Below are 20737 nucleotides of genomic sequence, written 5' to 3' on the forward strand. Positions count from 1 at the left end.
GAATGCAAAATACAAAACACACCCTCTCAACACAGGTCATTATGCAGAGTGCGAGTTGTGGTGGGTCTTCGACGGGTGGCAGCAGGGTTCATGCCAGTTATGAATATGAATGAAACTGTTCACAAACCATTTCACGAACACGGCGCATTCATCTGCATCATGCACACACACACACACACACACACGCACACACACACTTGGTGTACATATGCACACCCATAAATGACTTTTGCTGCCTTCATTATCGCTATGCTTGATTAAGGAAGAATGTGAATTAAGTTATAGCTTAGGAACAAATAATTGTTAATGCCCATTTCCGCAAATGGTAGGTGTCGCCTCGAATTTATGTATTCACTGCATACTTGTTGATTTAGAAAAATATATAAAACACAAACTATAAATATAAAATACACTGTGTGTATGTGTTTGTATAGAAGGTTTGAAGTCTTGTCATCACATCCTCAGTTTCCATAAACGCAGATCAAGCCCTATTGATAACGCATGTGAGAAAACGTGCATCGTCCCATCTGCACACAGACAGAAAATAAATAGATCTGAATCCCCTGTCTACTTACTGCATTCATCCTCCACTCATTCCTTAGCTCTGTGGCTCGCTTCGTAGACAGGAGAGTGTTGTTCAAGCTATAGATGGCTATCAGAGGCCAATGGGGGAAAGTATCAGGGATTGTTTGATTTGGTCTGGTCCGACCACACAAAACCTGACTATCCGTCTGTTTAGCTGTCTAGGCCCTGCTTACATGTGCTCTCCCTTGCACACACAGCCAAGTCTGTGGAAGTTAATAGGGTGTCAGAGTGGCTGTTTCTTTTTTAGAGTCCCTGGATTTAAAGGTGATATAAAGATGGGGGTGGTGATGAAGACAGTCTCTGCTTTGTGTGTGTCTCTGTACTAATCCTCATCTTCAGAGGAGCGCCGCTGTCCACCCTGATGTGTGTAAACACTCACGCAGATCAGTTGGCAGATAATGACTTCCAGATAGACACCCTCCATTCAGGCAGCAGAGAAAATCAATGAGCACTGATTGCTTTTTTCCCAAGACGATCATCTCCCCCGTAGGCGACTATCTTTCTCTCACCTCCTGTCTTGTTTTTTTTTTCTCCGTGAGCTCCGTTCATTGGGTACTCACATAAAATCTTTTTATGCTGCTTTTCATGGAAGATTAACTGCTAAAGCGAAATATGTCATGAGGATGTCTGTGACACTGCTTGCTTAACTTCACTTCACACTGATGCTCTCCAGAGAGTAATTAATGGATCATCTGATAAATATGCTCTCTTGGTAAATTATTACCAGCACTATTAGATTGTTTAACATGTCTCGATCAAAAACAATGTATTCATTGTGTTTTATTGTGTCAAAGCTCCTAAATGGGAGAATGACAGGGGTTGAATTGAACTCTGACCTCAGAAGAGATTTTCCACACTCTGTGTTGAAAGACATTAGAGCCAACGGGGGTCAGCAGCAGCTGTCGGTGTGCATGTGCATACACTTGAGTATGAATCTGATTTTTTTTTTGTTCCCTATATCAAGCTGGATCAAAGAGTTTCCAAACAGGGTCGCTAAATGACCCCGAATGTACGAGGGCTATTATGTGGACAGAGGGAGGCTCGTGGGTCACAAAAGTGATCCATGGCTTCGGGCCATAGTTTACCTCCTGCCAACTCCACCTGAAACCCTCACTACCCCCTGAAATGGTCTCATGATTGATTGATAATTATGATAATTTGTTTAAAATGATTATCTGGATATTATAATCACTGCCTCCCCAGTGTGCCATGGGAGCAAGTCATTTTTCATAATGCTGAACGTCACAAATGCCCCACGGTTATGAGGATACAAGTCTGCGTGCGTAAGCGTGTGCGTGTGCGTGCGTTCGTTTCGAGTGCTTTGGGCTTGCTGCTTGGGCCCAAGGAATGAGGACTGTGGAGTGATGTAAAAATAAAATTGCAGAAAAAGTTTTCTAACTAATACAGAAAATAGGCTTTACTGCGTGTCGGTCACACCCTATAAAAGAAAGTGAATAAATTGCCTCGATGGGTATCAATAAGTCTTTATCGACACTACTACTTTTAATGGTATAGCCTATCCGTCCAGTGCCTTAATGGTATTTTTATCAGTAATTTTGGGGGTTTAGAGAAACATCAAAACAAAAATATTGGCAACTTTTTCAAAAATAAATATACATGTCTTTCAATTGAAACATTAAAGTATTTTTTTTTTCTAATTATTTGAACAAAACACCATTGTACTGTTAAACATTTTACAAATGTTTTTTTAGTGTTAAAGACAACTTTTGTAGAGCAGCAAGGCTGGGACATGCTGATATGCTGAATGATACTGCTACATAATCTACAGTGGGGCCAAAGAAAGTGTGGGTAAACTATGTTTTTAGATTAAGTGCCTTTATTCTGAAAGCCTGACTTTTTATGGGATGTTATGCCATCAATCGAATACCTCATTCTAGATGGTAGGTGGATGTGAGTGTTAATGAAGGACTGGATGGAGTTGGTAAGTAGCGATGGATAGATCTAGACCAGGGCTGTCAAACTCGTTTATTTCGCGGGCCACATTGTAGTCATAGCTTCTTTCGGAGGGCCATTATGACTGTCGACCCAAATAAATGTATGAGCACCTCATATTATATACAGTAAAAGCTACAAAACAAACGGACAAATAACTCGTTTTCAAATCAGACGAGAAAAAACTGGTCAAATATTTAAAAAAAGATACTAAAAGTGAAGACAATTTGCAATTCTAGTAACGACACGAATTTGATGCACAATTTGTCTTCACGGGCCACATAAAATGATGTGGCGGGCCGTATCTGGCCCCCGGGCCTTGAGTTTGACACCTGTGATCTAGACAATGAAGTGATGGATGTACAGACAAATAGACGGAATACACAATAACAGTCTCGTTATCAATCAAGACCCCAGTGGTTGTCATTCTCCAACTCGAACCAACTAAAAGAGGGGGTTACGTATTTCTGTGTGATCTGCATGTGTGCGTGAGGGGAGAGGTGCAGGAATAATATTTGTGGTTTTCACTTTGCCCCAAGATGACTTAATGATGATATGGGTCTCTTTCTTCTGCTGGGCAGGGTTACTTTTAATGGGGCCTGAGTGACATGTTTTTATATGGCTGCATAAGCTGCAACCCCCAAAACACACACACTCACACACAGTCCAATATTCCGAGTTTGTGCTCACATGTTCAAAATCCTGCTTGTTGAGGAATGTTTGCTTCATGGACAGGATAATCTTTCAAAGCATACCGTCGCCTCCTGACACTGTCTTGATCATACACAAATGTTTAACCCATCTTAACTCAAGGAATGCTCACTTGTATGTTAGATGTCGTTTTCAGTGTATATATACGTATGGTCAAAAATAATATACATTCATTAAAAAGATTTTGATGGTAATCTGGGGCAGGGGAAAATGTGTTTCGCATCTGTCTATAAATTTTAACCCCTGTATATTCTACTTTGGAAATCCAAAATATACATATTTTGCGTTTCAACACTTGCTTGTCAGAAGTGTCTCAAGTCAGACTATTTCTTTAATGACTATGTAGATATCGGTCTGTTGGCCAACAATTTTAAGGGGATCTTGTCAAAGTTGAGGTGAGTTGAGATGGAATGAGAATTTAAATGGTCTTCAAGTCTGGCTTGAATGTGGGAACTTTGACAGGGATGGTTAGTGTACAGTAGAACGCTGGTACTATGGGAAAACAGGTAGGCCTGCGCTAAAATTTGTTTACCAGTGAGGTGACAATGTGACTTTTTGGGATTATTGTTGAAATCATCATTTGAAAATATAAACACGTAGGCATTTCTATAAGTAGTGTCTCATATTGATTTGTTATTATTTATGTTTCTTCTCATAAAAATATTAATTATTCAAATAAACTAAAATACAAACATTATTAAATGTTACTTTGACAAATTTATGTGTATCAAACTCGTAGACCTTCGCAATGAGCAGTAACTCAAGATGCAGCGCACCGTTTAAAAATATTTGATGACCCATGCTGTATGTTTTTTTTTTATGTTGGAGGAAATATGAAAGTCCTGACAACTTTGTAATTACGGTGAAATACACTTGCCCTCCCTAGTTAGTGTGTGTGTGCGTGTGTGTGCGAGTGTGTGTGTGTGTGTATGTTTTTTTGCACTTGTGCACAGAGTTTGCATAGACACAGTGACAAGTCCAATTTAAACACTGTGATGTGCTTAAGTGAGAACAAATTAGAACATTACTATTGGAATATTTCAATGAAGGTTGGCACACACACAGACGCATGAAGTAAATTTGTGCGCACACTCTGTGTCTATCAACAATGCAACGGCGAATCCATTAAAGCAGACTGACAAGCATCGGTGCTATAACTTGATGACCCACAAGGCATTGCCACGGAAACCAGGAGGCCGCGTGAGGGCGGAGAAGAGAGAGTTGTGTGGTCCTCCTTGTCAAAAATATTTCCACGTCAGACAAGGGAGATAAAAGGTTCATCTGAGTGTGAGAACATCTGGGTGCGTGTCAAAGCTCACCTCGTTTTGCAGCTTAGGACAGATTAATCATTGTCAAATTTAACGTGTTATGATATTAAAATAACAGAAATGGAATGGCTTTGTCACCTCAACTCATAAAGTACCAGGGCCACTTAGATGTCCTCAGAATTTTTGCATGTTAAGAGACAAATACTCAGGCAAAGAAAGTGAGTGACGGATGGAAACCTGCAAAGGACAAGAGACAGCCAGAGACTGGGGAGTGGAATTGGGGGGTGGGTGATGGAGAGGAATGCCAGAATGCCCAAGAGAGGCAAGAACTGGCAGCCCAGTTTACAGACACGGTCTGTCTGGGCTGAGAGACAGCCAGGGTGGGCCAGCCAACACAAGGTCATGTGAAAAAAAAGTCACCCTTTCTCCACCCACCCACCTATCCATCAATCAGAAGCCATCCAAACTGATGCATACACGTTTTAGCTGCCAAAGTATGTAACATTTGCACCCAAAATGGAAAAAAACGGAGGAATGGAAGTGAAGGATAAGACACAGTAAGTCTGGCCCTCACAGCTCTTCGGGGAGCTTTTAGCCCCAGAGTGCTAAGTGAAGCATAGCGTGTGTTGAGGCCGCTGTGCTTTGAACACAAAAGAGGTCGCACAGCGACATACACGGTCACAAAAAGGCGCACTATTTAAAATATATACACAATGGAAATTGTATGAAATTAAACAATGAAAATGAGCGGCACAATACAAAACAAATATTGAGAAGACAAATTTTCAGTCTCGGTTTTGTTAATACTGATGTTTTACCATTTGAAACCTTTTGAGTATTCCTGCTTCTTCCGTTGCTTTCTCCTCACTTCTCTTCCCCTGCCCCACCTTCTACCCCCTCCCATCCATTCCACCAATCACTGCTCAACACTCCACTCTTTGACTAAGTCTTAATCTTCATTACAGGGCATTAGTCCACTAGGGAGGCCCTGTCTCGTCTCCCCGCAGTGCAGCCTGGCACTATCCCGCAAAGGAACGTCCCGCCACTGCATAGCACAGACACCCTGCCAGCCGACACCCCCGTCTCCCCCTCTCACCACCTTCACCTTGCTCGGCCCTTTGCTCAAATGAACTGTTAAATAAACGGCTGGCCCTAATCCACATGAAGGAGGTGTAGGGTGCGGAGGTAGGGGGGGGACTAGAAGGGAGAAACAATAGCGGCGGCCCAGGACGCCTCCATTTTAAAGCAGCCATCAATCTTGCTCACCAGGAGACGTCACTTTCTTTCTTTTTATGGCATAGACGTGATCATTAATGACTACATCTGCGGGAAATAAATGAGACCAATATGTGGCCCAGCATCCAAGCATCAAAGAAGGGAATGTTGGTATGTCTGTCAGCCGTACAAAAAAAAAGACTCTTTATATAGGTCCTACACATAATCGTTGTATTTGTGCTGTCAGAGGACAACTTGGAAATCATATCATTTGAACCCAGACGACAGCTGGTGTGCAATATGATTCATTGATTGGCAGTAATTTGCCATTTGAGGGTGGAAAACAGTTGTACTCGCTCATGAAGAACACGGAATTTGCTTTCCTATCCAAAAGTGCCCCGAGAAATTTTCTTTTGCACACGAACAGGGAATCATCTTTTCCCGAGCTAACAAAGACAGTTGACTGGCTTCCAATTGGGTAATTAAAAAAGGATGGCTAATTGAGTAAACAAGCACAGAGGCCGTCACCCCTAATTAAGTGATTAGAGGAAGAGCACCTTCAGCCGCTCGTTGCTAATTAACACATACGCGACATCGCGTAGTGACACCGGCGAGGACACGAGAATTATCTGTTGGAGAAACAATGATTAGGCCGAGTGGGGGATCCCGGGAGAGGTGGGAGAATGACAGCGATTCACACGCGCGCACGTGCTCACCAAGTGTGTGTCCTTGTGCTAATTCATGGCGGCTAATCCTTTTATTCACTTAGTTACATTGAAAGTGATGGTAACAGTTCGCTGCAGTTCCTGGAGAGCGAGCCGTGTTGGGTTCATTCAAGCCCCGGTAGAGAGAAGCAGACGCGGGCCGTGTTGGGTTCATTCAAGCCCCGGTAGAGAGAAGCAGACGCGGGCCGGCTCGCAACGCCGCTTTTGTTCCCCCGTGCAGACTATTGACTCGGGTAATAGACTGGCCGAGGGAAAATTCAATAGGCAAATGTAATGATCCACTTAAATCTTTGTATGCATTTACATATTTTGTTTGTACGTCTTCACTCTGCCACATCAACGGCAAAAGCCATTTGGCTTTCCATATGCCATTGGGACAGACTTGATACGGGAATCGAAGCGTACTCTAATCTCAGCTGTGACACTTTAGATGGAGAAGCTCATATTTTCACAAAGAATTCTTCCCCGGGGAGTATTATCCACAACATTAACCAGGATGTCTAAGTGATTACCCCACCCCCCCAATTCTCTTTTGGGAATATTCTTGTGTGTGTATATGATGTGATTCATTCTAATACAAGCCCATATCTAGTCAAATATTTAGTTGGATATTAATGGCTTTGCTCAATGAAAAGAGATTTTGCCATTAAAAGGGTCAGTCAGCAATTTGCGCTGAGAGCCAAAATTGAATGCCACTCAGTAGCGCCTGAATTTTACCATATACGTACATTATTCACTGAGGAAAATAGAATTATTTTGAATAATGCAACGTTCAGTAAAATGGGAGGATGTGTATACAAATATAACTTTGCATATATATAAATAATATCCATGCGCACCTAAATTAGCCCTTCCTTACAAAAACTCGTTTCAGTCATGATCAGTCCTCCTGATGACAAATAACACGATAAAAATGACAAGTGACGTTAGATTTAAAATCACAGAAAAAAATAGTAATCACATATTTTCAAACAGATTTTTAATCAGGTGCTCCCAACAAATAAAAGGTCAGCTTTATTTTTCCCGGAGTGTACTGGATTTTCACAGCTGAGCACAAAAGCAGATTAGCCGGTCTTAAAGTAAAAAAATGCATTAATTAAGTACCACTCCGGGGGATTAAAATCTAATTATTTTCTGGCACAGAAAGAAATGTTTTTCCATGTTAGGTCAGGATAACTGCATGGTGTTATCTGCATCCAACAATGCCGCTCTTTCTTGCACCCCCTCCTCGTGCACCATTGTGTGGCTGATTTAAGATCCGCAGCTAATGGGCATACCTGTCTGACAAACCTGACTTCTTAGCAGGTGACTGCTGTCAAGTATGTCTAAAATAACAGGTAAATGAATTAGCAATAAAATGGACTTAGGGGTAACAGGTCCCTTAATCACTAAAGAGATGCCATTCACTGGCCTTAAGACGAGAGCATTTTTTACCGCTTGCTGGCCACCGACCCCCTCAGCACCACAACACACTTCTAATGGAAGGCCCTCTGCTTGGGTTCTGAGCCTTTCTTTCACCCCCCCTATTCCTTTTCTCTCTCGTAAGAGTTTTGATTACCGCCGGCAACAGGCTCTTAGCAGCGGTCGGAAACGGTGTCTCGCAGACCTGAAAGGCCCTCAGCAGGTCGCAAGAAGCTTTTGAAATTATGGGGCTTGGTTCGGAGGGAAAGTGCTCCCTGCGCTGCTTCAGAGGCCATTTAATCAACTGCTGACTTTTGATAGTCAAATAATGGCTAATTACGGTCGCACCTGCCCCCAGGGTCAAAGAGTGGAACTGACTTAATGGGAGCTATCACAGAGGCAGAGACAAGAAAATGACAGATTTTTTTAGGGGGGGGGGTGATCTTTATGTCTTGTGGATTGATTGGAAAAAAAAATTTAGGGCCACTCATAAGTGCTTCAATTACCGAGCTTTTGCATCCAATATGTGACTGACAAAGATAGTGTGGCGCATGTGGCAAAACTGACTTTTGTCCTTTTGTAGTTTGACAGTATACCTGGAAATGCTCATTGTTGTTCCTTTTTTAATTAAAGCAAACTCCTCGTTTCCCCCCCCCCCCCAAAAAAAGGCAGAATATGTAAAGCGTATTGCTATATTTCAGAGAATAAAGGCGTCTATTCCAGGATAAAAGGAGTACATTACTAGGATAAAATTTGCATTGGTAAAATACTGATTATAAAATATGATTTTCTTTCCTTTATTCCTTAAGATCACAGCTTTTTATCCTGACATGTTCAATTCTTAACGTTAAAGTACAACATAATTCTCTTAACATTCAAATTTTCTTTGACATTTACACATAGCGGTTGTTTAATTGATATTAAAATTGCCAGTGGGTTGTTGAAAAGAATGTTTTACCTGCAAGTGGTCATCTGCACCCAAAAGTGAGAACCCCTGCTCTCTACCGCTGTTCTACAAACCTTTGAAGCCATTCAACACTGATACAATACACTCACATTTAAGATATTTAAAAAAAAATCAAATGTTTTGTTTCAAACAAATGACAGAGTCCCAATTCTTAGTTGTGCAAACATTGAGGTTAACTTTAAATTTTTCCCCCATTAATCTTGGTGTATCCCTTGGACGGGTTCTCATGCATTCACAGTTTAGAAATCCCTGTTCTAAAGGAGGTCATGTAAAAGAAGACTAGAAAGTGACATCCTAAACTGCACAAAAACTTTGGTAACGGATAAACTCTTATTGAAAGAGAATGTGTTGATCTCAGACCAGGTGGTACCACCCGTGCTGCTGCAAGCCCCCCCGGCACTTCACCCTCCCCACGAGCGCCAACTTATTCCCCGCGCTCTATTGTTCAGGGACAAAGGCTATGTAAAGATTTGTCAACGATTACAAAGCTGCAATGCCGCGGCTCAATTACTCAAATGTTGCTTACCACTTTAAGACGTGTTTGTTCTCCCGCGTGCATGTGTGTGTGTGCACATATGTGTGTCTGTGTGCGTAGTCCCTGTGAGATATTAACAGGCTTGTGGCTGTGTCAGCACCGCCACGCTACGTTTTTAGTCTTTCATGTTCCATTTATTTGACCCCTGCCTCTCAAACACGCAGCAGCTTCACTTTATACACAACTCGGCACCTTTACACACACACGCACACACACAGCACGACAAACACACCCACGCACCTCTTGGCATACAACAGAGTAATCAATTCCTTTCTGTGACCCTCTCCCTCTTTGTGCTATCACAAACCATATTTGCCCCATCCAATCAGTTTGATTAATCATGCACCAGACTGCAGCTTTGCAATCAGATGACCGGAGTATCCCACCCCCTATCACCTGCTCTGCACACACACACACACACATGCACCCACAGACACACACACGCACACACACACGCACATAAATACACAGTCGTGGTCGTGGCTGACTATTTCCCAATAGACATCCTCTGCGTGACAGCACCATAAACTGCCCATTTATCAAAGTGTCCCCCGTCCAAACACACACACACACGGACACATGCACACATATACTCACATGCACACTTGCGCCGATGGATATTCCAAAATCATTCTCTTAGTAATGGAAAAAGAATCCAAACAATAATGTATTTATTACCAGTCAATCATCATCAAGAAAGTTTAGAAATAACCGTATTTATAATTAAGGAATGGATCCCCACCTCCAAAAAGATGATGTTGGTTTTTGGTGTGAAATTATTTGAGTCAAACAAAAAAACGAATGATACTCTCGGTGTCCATTGCATGTGCAGAGTTTGAGTTCAGCAGTCGGATTGCATTTCCAAACAAGCATTCCTCATTTGAATCCTCATACTGACTGATGTGAATACATCACAGAGCTGTGGAAGTTTATTTCAGTCCAGAGAGTAGTCAAATGTTCTCTGAGAAGTATGATGGCTCTATTGAAAGGAGAACATTGTGATATTTTGAGGAGAGTCAGATATATGTCGTAATGCCTAAAATATAAACACACAAGTTAAGATGAAGAGCGTTGTAGGTTTTGTCAAGTTTGTCAAGAGTACATGTTTTGACATAGTATCACTGATGTCATCAGAATGAACAGTTCAGTGTGAAATGTTTGTGTCTGTTGCTGAGAAGGAAAACCTGATTGGGTTCATTCAATCATCAAACAGAAGTGCTTGTAAAAAATATTTAATTATATAATAATGTGATGAATATGGAGGATGTCAGTTTTCCACACACACAGCTGTTTATTAAAGTTTATAGAGAACATTTGATATTCACCTATTTCTCATTAGGACAGGTTTTTCCTAATTGTATTTTTTTTTGTCCAAGTGGCACGATTGCTTCTTTGCAGATATTGAACGTGTGTTCTTGTAACGAAAGCTTTCTTTGTTTGTGAGTTCACTAGCCTGTTGCCCTTCAGGACTGGCTGCATAATTTCGGAGGGCTTCATGCTGAGCCTCTGCCGTTCTTTAGGGCGCAGCAGTCAATAGTAATAATGGAAGACGTACTGTATTCATGGATGTGTGATGGCGGGGGTGGCCAGGGCTTGCTCTCAAGCTGCTGTATCACTTGAAGATTTAAAAGCCCTGTTGTTTTTTTTTTACCCTTTCACATGATTTACTTGTTTTTTGTGTCTCCCTCTCACACTTTCTTTTGTACGTCTTACCTCCTCTTTCTCACCATCAATCTTTCAGACTGGTGCTTACAAATACATCCTTGCTTTCCTGTCTTTGAAACAATCATGACTAGTTCTTATTTGTGTTGGAATGATTTAGTGGCACACTTCGATATTTCAGCAAGCAGTTTGATATAGTGAAAAATCTGTGAATATATATATGAAGCATCATACTCGTGTAAACAGCTAAATGTGACAATTGCAGGCACACAGCTGAAGTCTTTCCTCATGTGCTAACAGCTTCTGCCCGGGGCAGCCAGCAGCTCATTGAAGCCTTTTTTATTGCTGGCCTGTGTTCCAGAGGGCAACCAGTGTCAGTAATCAGGATATGGGGGTTATCCTGGCTGACCCACGTATTGAGCCTGCTAGTGAGAACCGTTTCTCCAAGTTAAAAGCATTGACACTTGCTGGGAAAGCAAAGCAATATACATAGCTTTTACATAACATCATGACTTTTCTCAAACCAAACCAAGTGAACAAACACTTGTATCATATTCTCGTGTCGTCAAACGTTAAGAGTTTTCCTGAATGTCCATCAAGCAAAAAAGGTCTTGAACAGCTGCCAAAGGAGACTGCTGATTGTTTTTCCAAACGAATTAGGGTGACCTGACCCTCTTGAGCCCAGCCATCTTTTGAATGGCTGATACTTTATTTGTTTTGTCCCTACAACAACAGAAGTCTCAGGAGCGCCGTAAGCGCCCGCTTACTCCGGGATTGTCACAAACAACTAGGCTCACTTTTCCTCTCCTTGTCTCTGTGGCGTGGAAAAAAAAAGAGCTCCATGGTTTCTACACAATCACAGGAGGCAACGGCGAAGTATGTGCGAGGCTGTGATAACACACAGCGATGGGAGACAGATATGGGAAGGGCAACGGTGGTCACGCACGCACACACACCGATCTCAGCGCTTTGGCAATTTGAGGGCACAAAGCAGAGACAGGAAACTTCATGCTGAGGTTATTCGTGCTGAAACAGATGACTCAACTGCGATATTTTCGCATCATTGTTTAAATATGAGCAATCCAAGATAGACACCGGGCTACTACACAACTTTCTCTTTGTTTTGTGTACTGGTGTGTTTTGTGTGCTGACTGAGAGGCATTAGTTGAGAGTCCAGCAGTGTGCAGGCGCCCCCTATTGCTTGTCACTCAGCTTTTGTGCTAACATGCAAGAAAGAGCAAAAATACACATGAAAACCCAAAGGTTTATCATTACATGTTGCAGCAATCTTGGAATGAAACATTTATTCTAAAGGTAAACTAAATCCCGATGACAGAGACCCAAATGTGTCATGATCTCATTACAGTTCCCACTCTTGTTCTGCAGCACACACACATACATACACACACACACACACACACACACACACGTCTCACCCATCAATCCCACAGTGACCCCTGTTTCAAATTCATTAACAAGGCTGCAAAACTTGCAGACACAGCAATCACTTCAAGCAAAATAAATCCCAGCGCCCGAGGAGAGATCAAAGCTGCGTGTGTAGGACTGGTTTCATGTATGTGTGTGCGTACGTGCCTGTAAATTATAGTACTGTCATGTCGTCAACTGCTGAGCGAAGGGAGGAATCTGTTTGGACAACTGCTGAATGTTTTGGTTCTCCCACAGCGCCGTGGAAAGCCACGCAGCCACTGTATCTTTTACAAATTAGCCTGTGTCGTCTACCAAGCACTTTGTCTTATCCCTGGCCTAAGCCCTGACTGCCCACTGCAGGACAATTCTGGGTGGGTGCACTTAGTGTAGGTGGGGCTTATAAACAGAAGATCGAGCCATAAGGGATTGTTGTGCCTTCGCTAGAGATTCAAGGTCAACAAACGTCGAATTTTTTTTTATTCTGTTCATTGCATTATCCTTCTGGGAAACCTTTCCAGCTTTATTAATGGTTCTGATACAAGATGAAATTTCATTCATGAAACAAAGTGTTTTTTCACCTTGAATTTAATTGAATTTGAATTAATCGGTTCTATTCCCATAACCAAGTCGCCAGATGATCACCACCATACTTTGTCTTCAATCGACGTCATCAGTTTGTGAAACAGCAGAATTTAGCTGTTGTCGTGGACAAACAGATGAGAAGTTGACTTTTATTGGATTGTGTGAATAATGCCCTCATAAAAAGCTGTATTTTAATGTAGTCACGTACATGTTTTTAGAGACTAAATCTTAGCTTTGTGGGTTTATACAGGCCACATTGTGAATATTTGGAGTGTGTTAAGGAGAGGTCCGTTTGCTTCATGAGGACTGCTGGGATGTTAATCAAAACACCTACTGCTCTTCTCTCAGACGCTGTCCTTTCAGAATAAACCAAAGGAAGAGGCAAAACATCCTTCCAGAGTTCATCCTTTGATGCTGACTTAAATGAGGTCCACGAAATTCGTTTCATTTTTAATGGTGGTTGGAAGTTTAAAGATTGCTAGAACTTTAAGGCTTATGTTTCACCAAACATTTGGTTAGAATCTAAAGTATACAACTTTTGGAGAATTCTAAAGATATCACTATACTAACTGAATGAAGTAAACGCCGTGATGTGCAGTAAAAAGTGAATGACAACATGACATTGTGCTGGACATATGGCATGAACGTTGCCCGTTGTGTGAAGTTTTCCATCTACTGTTGGCTGTAAATGTTCATCTGTGTCTGGTTAACACAACTGCTAGAGCAGTGGAAGAAGGTCAAAGCTCGAACTTTACAAAGATAATTTGTTTTCAAATGTCCAGCCTTCGTCAAGTCAAAAATTGTGTTTTGATGTCAGGATGGCAATATGCAATTGAAGGGTGATTGGCAAATTTGAATTTTGTGAGCCCAAATCAAATAACAAGATGTGCATATCTCCTCTTTTTAAACTGTAAAGTGTTATAGAATATCAGGTGGTAGATCCATAAGGAGGAAATCCTTCGGGCTGGCTTGAGTCACATTTTAACAGTTTAGCCATTGTTCACAGTCTCAGACATCAACACTGCTTTTACAAAAAAAAAAAAAAAAAAAAAAGAGGAGGGTGGAGTAGCCACACTCCGTTCATGCCAGAGTGGGAGTAAGTGAAGATACAGGAAGATGAACTGAACAGGCAACACCTCTGTCATCATGAGTGCATTTAGGACTGATACATTTTTGCAGTGCAACACCGCTGACGTTGTTCCCGGCCCGCACTTGGCCATTCCTTACTCCTTACGAGTTTGCGAGGGAGGGCAACAACCAGAGAAATTCAGTTACTCAGCAGGAGATTGTCTTTACTCTCTAAATAATATCACTAGCAGCTTTTGGATGAGTGTCTGTGAAACATAAGTATTTGTCTCCTGCAAAGGGTAATGGCATACTGCCAAACATGACAGTTTTTGCACGCTAATTATATGATGTCATCATTGGCTGCACATGCCTACGTGTCTTTCCCTGGCAATCGCAGACCTCTCAAAAAGTCCAACAATGCTTTTGGACCAACAATCGTCTTTCGTAGCATTTTAGTATTAATAAAAGTGGAAAACAATTTCCTGAACCCTCACTTTTTATCTGGAGCTGTAACAAAATGTCACTGATTCTTCCAGCGGCAGTGTGGTGTTCCATCGCCTTGGCTGCACATTTGTGAACCTCTTTTCCAAAATTTGCCCCAGTTGTCTGTAATATGCACCAGATGACTCATTGGCAGACCATACATGGTGACCATTATTCATGCAATTGTCCTTTCGCAGGTCTGCAAGAGAAATTGTTGCACCGTTTATCTGTAAAGGGTAGCTTGAATTGAACTGGTACATGTCACTCTGCTATTTTGAATAAGGCTGGCATGTTGTCGTGGGAGTTTCGTCAAGATTTTTTAAACAGTCTTGTGCGGATGTTTTCTGCTACTTTTTTGATACTTGAATTTGAATTGGAATCCATGTTTACGACACAGTTGCTGTTGTCAGCGCTTAACCACTGGAATTTAGAAGCTGGAGGTTAGGGGTTGAAAAAATTCTTATTGTCTATATGACATGACATTTATCTGGCTTCACTCTTGTGCCGGTCCTTTCAACAAACAAGTATGCATAATGTAAATCTCAGTCTGGGTGGCAAAAATTTGCATGGTTGAGATGTTTTTGGGACCCCTGGCTAAAATCCGGGAGACAGGGACTCTTCAACAGGTTGGGGAGGCAAGTAAGATCACCGTGAAATTTTTACTTTTTAGATTTCAACAACGACTAGCATTTTCCCTCCCCTATCGCTATGAATTTTTATTATAAAAAGATAAATGCTTTTTTAGTGCTAGCAGCCATACAGTAGATATACTATGTGCTTATGAGTGTTCCCTGATTGTAAGCAGCAGTAGAAGAAAGCAACATGAAGCAAAGGGAAAATCTGGTCGGTCTATATTCATTCACTTCATTTTAAAGGGTCCTGATGAGTGGTTGTCAGCTCTTTGCCAATAACACACAGACCACGTGCTGCCGGTTGTTATCAAGGGCAATATTTGTGGTTACTGCAAAGAATCTACCCGTAACTGTTATTAAATCTTGTGAGGTATAAACTCAGATGTGTGTGGTTTTTTTGCAACCAAAATAGAATATTGCCTCCATAAACAAAGTATTTTCTGTCGTAATGTCACAAAGCAAAACCGCTGATTGCACCCACTTCTGGAGAACCACACTGCCCAGATTAATCAAGGCAGAGGCGAAATGCAACAGGCTTATTTAAAAGAGTGAAATGTTGGAAAAAGCTGAAACATTTAAGGCAAGGGTTAGTGGGTCACTCAGTGACCAGCCAACATGGCCCTTTTCCAACATTTTGTGTGCTACAAATGCGCACCCGAGGGGGAATGTTCTCTCACAGTGGCGCTAGTAATTGAATCAAGCCAGAATCGAACACGCAGCCCCCTCCCTTTTCCTATCCTCCTTTCGCCTGCCCACTCGCCCACCCTGGCCTCGGCTTTAAAAAGGTAAGCTTTGTGGTTAATGGGAAGCAGATGTGAAGTGAGGCCTGCGTGGTAAAGGTGCAGAGTCAGAGCCCCCACATGCACCCCTGGCCACGAATATATCTTCATTGCCCAGAATACGGGTGTCCTCTTACATCTGCTCCAGCACGTCAAATCACACTCATCTGTGTGTGCGTGTGCGTGTGTGTGTGTGTGTGTGTGTGTGTGTGTGTTTGTGCCAAACGAGTGCAACAAGGTGACCACTAATGCGTGTGTGCGCGCGTGTGCGCGTGTGTGGACCCCTGGGATGTGACTGACACGCATCCCTATCACCAGGTCCTGACAGCTCCACATGTCTGGCTCCAATATCCCCCCACTGTTTCTTCGGAAACACCATCCCATACAACCGTACGCCTCATAATGACGCTCGTTAGCGTGTGTGTTTGTCGGAGTGTGTGTCTATGTGTGTGTTTGGGCAGAAAGATTCCGTTACAACATGAAGCTTTGACTCCTGACACTAAAAGTGATCATCAAAGTACCTGATTGCATGTTTAAATATATATCCTACATCTGTTTAATTTTGTTTTTGTGATTCATAATTCATTTTAAAAAAATTAAACTTAATTTAAAATATGTAAATATGTTTAACTTAGGTCTCAAGGGTAAATATGCAATGAAATGTTGAAAAGTCTCAGTCACTCGTTGATATATTGTTCCCTGAACCCTCACTTGAGTATCATACCAAACGCATGTCATGTACAAAAGCAAACCTTCAAATATTGATTTATTAAATGATAAAAATCTGACTGCCATATACCACAAACTCACCATCCAGTCCAGCCTGTGTCCCAAGCAGCAGCACTTTGTCCTAATTATGCTTTTTTTACCAGGCCTTTTCTATTTCAGTCCATTATACTCCACACATGTAATTATGGTCTAAAGCACTATATGTTAGCCCTAAATCTGGCTTGTCACTCGAAAACCTCGGGATCACTTTCCAAGGCTTGACATAGCCATAATGCTGTCCAGCTGTTGTTTGAAACATATGGAAGCGGGACACCGTTTGATGCCAACACTACGTACTGTATGCTCACACAATAACCTTGTGCATGCAATTATTTGATTTGATTCACTTTTCATCAAACTACCTTGAATCATTTTGAACTGATGCTAAATATATCCATTACCCTTCAGTATCAACGGTGTGTCAACGATGGTATTTTAACATCTAATGACAGACAAACAGAATTGTTTTGCAATAGAGGGCATGAAATTAACATTTAAAATACAAGCACTTTTCCAACCTTGAAAAGGTAAAACTACACTTGAATTGAGGAATAATAAATATGCAGAGGAAAGCTGCACACACAAGTGGATGGCAAAGAAATTCCAATGTTGCGCAAAACATCATTTGTTTCAGTAGCTCAATTAAAAATGTGAGAGTCACTAAACAGAGTGTAATATAGTAGTGTGTAATTGTCATGGCTCGAAAGTATCCCATTTGGATGGACACAATTGTCAGCATTAAAATATCTGTCTGCCTCTCCCACCAACCTTTGTCACTTCCCATCCAGACAAGGTAGACACAACATGAACTATACGGGAGTTTGTACCCTGTCCTTCATCACTCGCTTTATCCTATTCTACCGCAGAGGATTTGGCAGTAGCCTCAAGCCAAAACAATGAGAAAACACAAAGTTGCCTGTCAATATAGTCATTGTGCAGAAAATAGGATGAAGACTTTGCTGTAGGGCCGTCAGAAGAGAAAGATGGGGAGAAAAAAAAGACACGTAAAGCCAAATGAGAGAAATGAGTGTGAGGCAGCATCAAGGAAGGAAGCAGACAAGGATATGCAGAGGCAGCGCAAGAGGAGACCTCCCCAGAGAGACCAGGCCAGAGTGAGTTAGCAAGTGAGCAGCCTATTGACAGACACACCGAACCACAGATGAGTGAGGAAATCCCTTCTGAGCGCACACTCCATAAAAACACCCAGCTGCACTCTGTTTATACGCATGTGTGTGCGAGTGAAATAAAGGGTGTACTCGGTTCAGATTGTGTATTCTACCCTTAGGACCCTCTGGCTCTACTGAGTCATCCAAAAGGATTTTACAGACATTTTGCAACAAAACACACACATGCAATAACAATAACAATTCTGAAGTCATTTGGCCCCTTCCTCTGCAGATGGCTTCTGGCTGCTCTGTTTGTTTGGAAATCTCTTTTAAAGTCTGATGCAGCATCTCAGTGTAACATCTGACATCACCAATGCCCACACAAACATGTCCTCAAATGGTATGTCCCATACATTACTGCATTTGAGTTCTGGGGTAATTTGCATGACTGAAGACTTTGTAACCTCTGCTGGTGGAGTCACCTGCTCTCAAAACCGAAATCAAAAAAAGTGCAATGGGCTACGGTGTCTTGTATGTCTTGTATGCTTTTTGTACCCTTTGATAATTGAAACATAACTGTAGCTTGCTGGCTTTAGAAAATGTACCAACCATTACCTGGGAGTCCACCTAAGTGATCAAGAAGAACTTTAGATTCCGTACTATAATACCGCCTTTATGTAATACGGTGAAAGAATAGATAGAATGTTTGATTGGTCCCCATCTCAACCCCGTCAGCCTTACATGACCTCCCCTGAAGATATATACCACTTAATTCTCCCTAATTACATTCCTCACTGACAGAAAGTTGGCTGCCGACCCCTCGTACCAAGGCCCGGGTGCCAAAACTTGAGACATCAAAATGGAGGATCCAACCAGTGAAGAAGGCAGGAAGATAACTGTGGATGACATCTTAATTAATGTGTGTGGAAGACACACACACGGTGTGTGTTGCTACTGTGCACTGAGTAGAGTGAGCTCATGTGGAGATGACAGCCAATGATGGATGGTGTTTAGTGTAAGTGGGGAAATGGAGAGGAAACCTGTTGCACAGTCACCAGCATCTGCAGCTTGTCCGAAAGCCTTCACAAAGGCTCGGAAGTCAGCATTACTCTGCAGGTCTCAGTTGTCATGTCTCTTTATTATTCAATGATCATATATGTTGATCATATTTAGAACATATGCTTTGCAGTAGTATATTTACAGCAGCTCTTATTTTTATGTCTATTTATGTTATTTGGGAAGAGACATCCGGCTATTATTGACGGGGTTTGTCCTCTAATTTCACATCTATTATTTCTTTATTTAAATGCACTGTGCCACTTTGAAGCAAATTTGTGAAAGCATCTGTTTCCAAGATTCAGATTTTGCATTTTGATTTTTCTAAAAAAAAAGTTTTCAATCTCTGTTTTACTCCGTTATGTCATCAATAGGTGTGGCATTCCCACAGCGAACCATATGATAGGGCAGTACAAAGCACAACAAATCCACTGTAATATTTTGTAAAAAGAACATGCAGGCAGTTAAGATTCGGTCAATGACATTTTACACCATGCTATGATGTCATCTATGTATTTAGAGTGATGTAAAATTTTGGCCATTACACCTCATGGTGGCAACACAGTTATTCCAAACCTTGCTTTGGAAAATCGAACGATACTTCTCAATCGAAAGCTAGCGTGTTAATCTATTTGACGTGGCGTTTCAGAAGGAACCCAAACCGTCAGACAGTATTAAGCAAAGTTCCATTTTATCATCTGAAAATGGAGTGTAACACCTGTGCAACCCAGTAATTATTACCGAGCTGCCGCTTGATACAGCAGTGCGGAACTTCATTCCGTATTCCATAAACATAATGGTTTCATGTGACTGTGCGCAGATAAATATCACAGACCTAGCCTGAGGGAGAGAAAAGGGGAATAGGGGGGATGATCCATTTTTTTTATATCACATAATACAGCTTTTGTGCTCCCACAGAATACAAGAGGGCTTTTTCTTGGCCCCCTCCGCTAAATCCCTCAGCTATCTTTCAAACAGTGATAGTTACGGAAATTAGCGGTGCAGAAATCCATAAGCGTCAATCATCAGGGGGCTTATTAGTGTCTTTGAGGGGTTACAGGAGGGCACCGCTTTTACAAGGGCACCAAATCAGTCATATGCATCATGCAGGTTCACAATACGGGCCTAGTCAGATCTGGACAGTAACTCAAGGGTTCTTAGAAAGGAAGACTTACTGTACAGCGGCATGTTTGTCGTGGACGCGGTGATCCAAATTGTTCACTGTGAAACAAGTAACCATAACAATCTTTGAAAATAAAAGGCCATATCAATGCTGGTGCAGTTATGCATTTAAACCACAAAGCCGACAGAATTTCCGTGCAATAGCACTTCCCGATATTCTCAGTCTATCTTGCATGTTGGTGGGAGTGTGGCGGCGGTGCGGTGGCGGATAATAAATGGCGGCAGACACGGACATCGATTTCGGTAATAAAACCGAGAGCAGAACAGAGAGGCAGTGGCAGACGTCAGCCCGAGGTCCATCCATCTATGAAAAAGGACATGCCAGTAATAGGAAAACACCACACACCGTTATGGCCAGAGGCAAAGCACACGGGCAACTTATCACAGCACTGAACTTTGATGCTTCGCCGCGTACCGGGGAGGGGGCGTATATATAATTCCATTATTTCTTCACAGATGATGAGACACAGCCTATTTGTGTGTATGCGACTGTGTAGTTTATTGTGATATGTTTGACCTTTGTCAACGCGACGGTACAGTATCTTTTATAAATCCACATTTAATGCTGACTTGCACAATGTTGCAGGTTGCTATTTTGGTATTTCTTGAATGATCATAATCCGACATGTTT

At 41.9% G+C, this 20737-nt stretch overlaps 1 protein-coding gene across 7 annotated transcripts in view; it reads left to right on the top strand.

The window, feature by feature from the left end:
- Window positions 1–20737, top strand: part of prdm16 (PR domain containing 16) — a 149263-nt gene that overhangs the window by 85277 nt on the left and 43249 nt on the right. The window lies entirely within an intron of this gene.

Source organism: Syngnathus floridae, chromosome 2, assembly GCF_059516105.1.
Source record: "Syngnathus floridae isolate MCC-2025c chromosome 2, RoL_Sflo_1.0, whole genome shotgun sequence".
In the NCBI taxonomy this organism is placed as follows: domain Eukaryota; kingdom Metazoa; phylum Chordata; class Actinopteri; order Syngnathiformes; family Syngnathidae; genus Syngnathus; species Syngnathus floridae.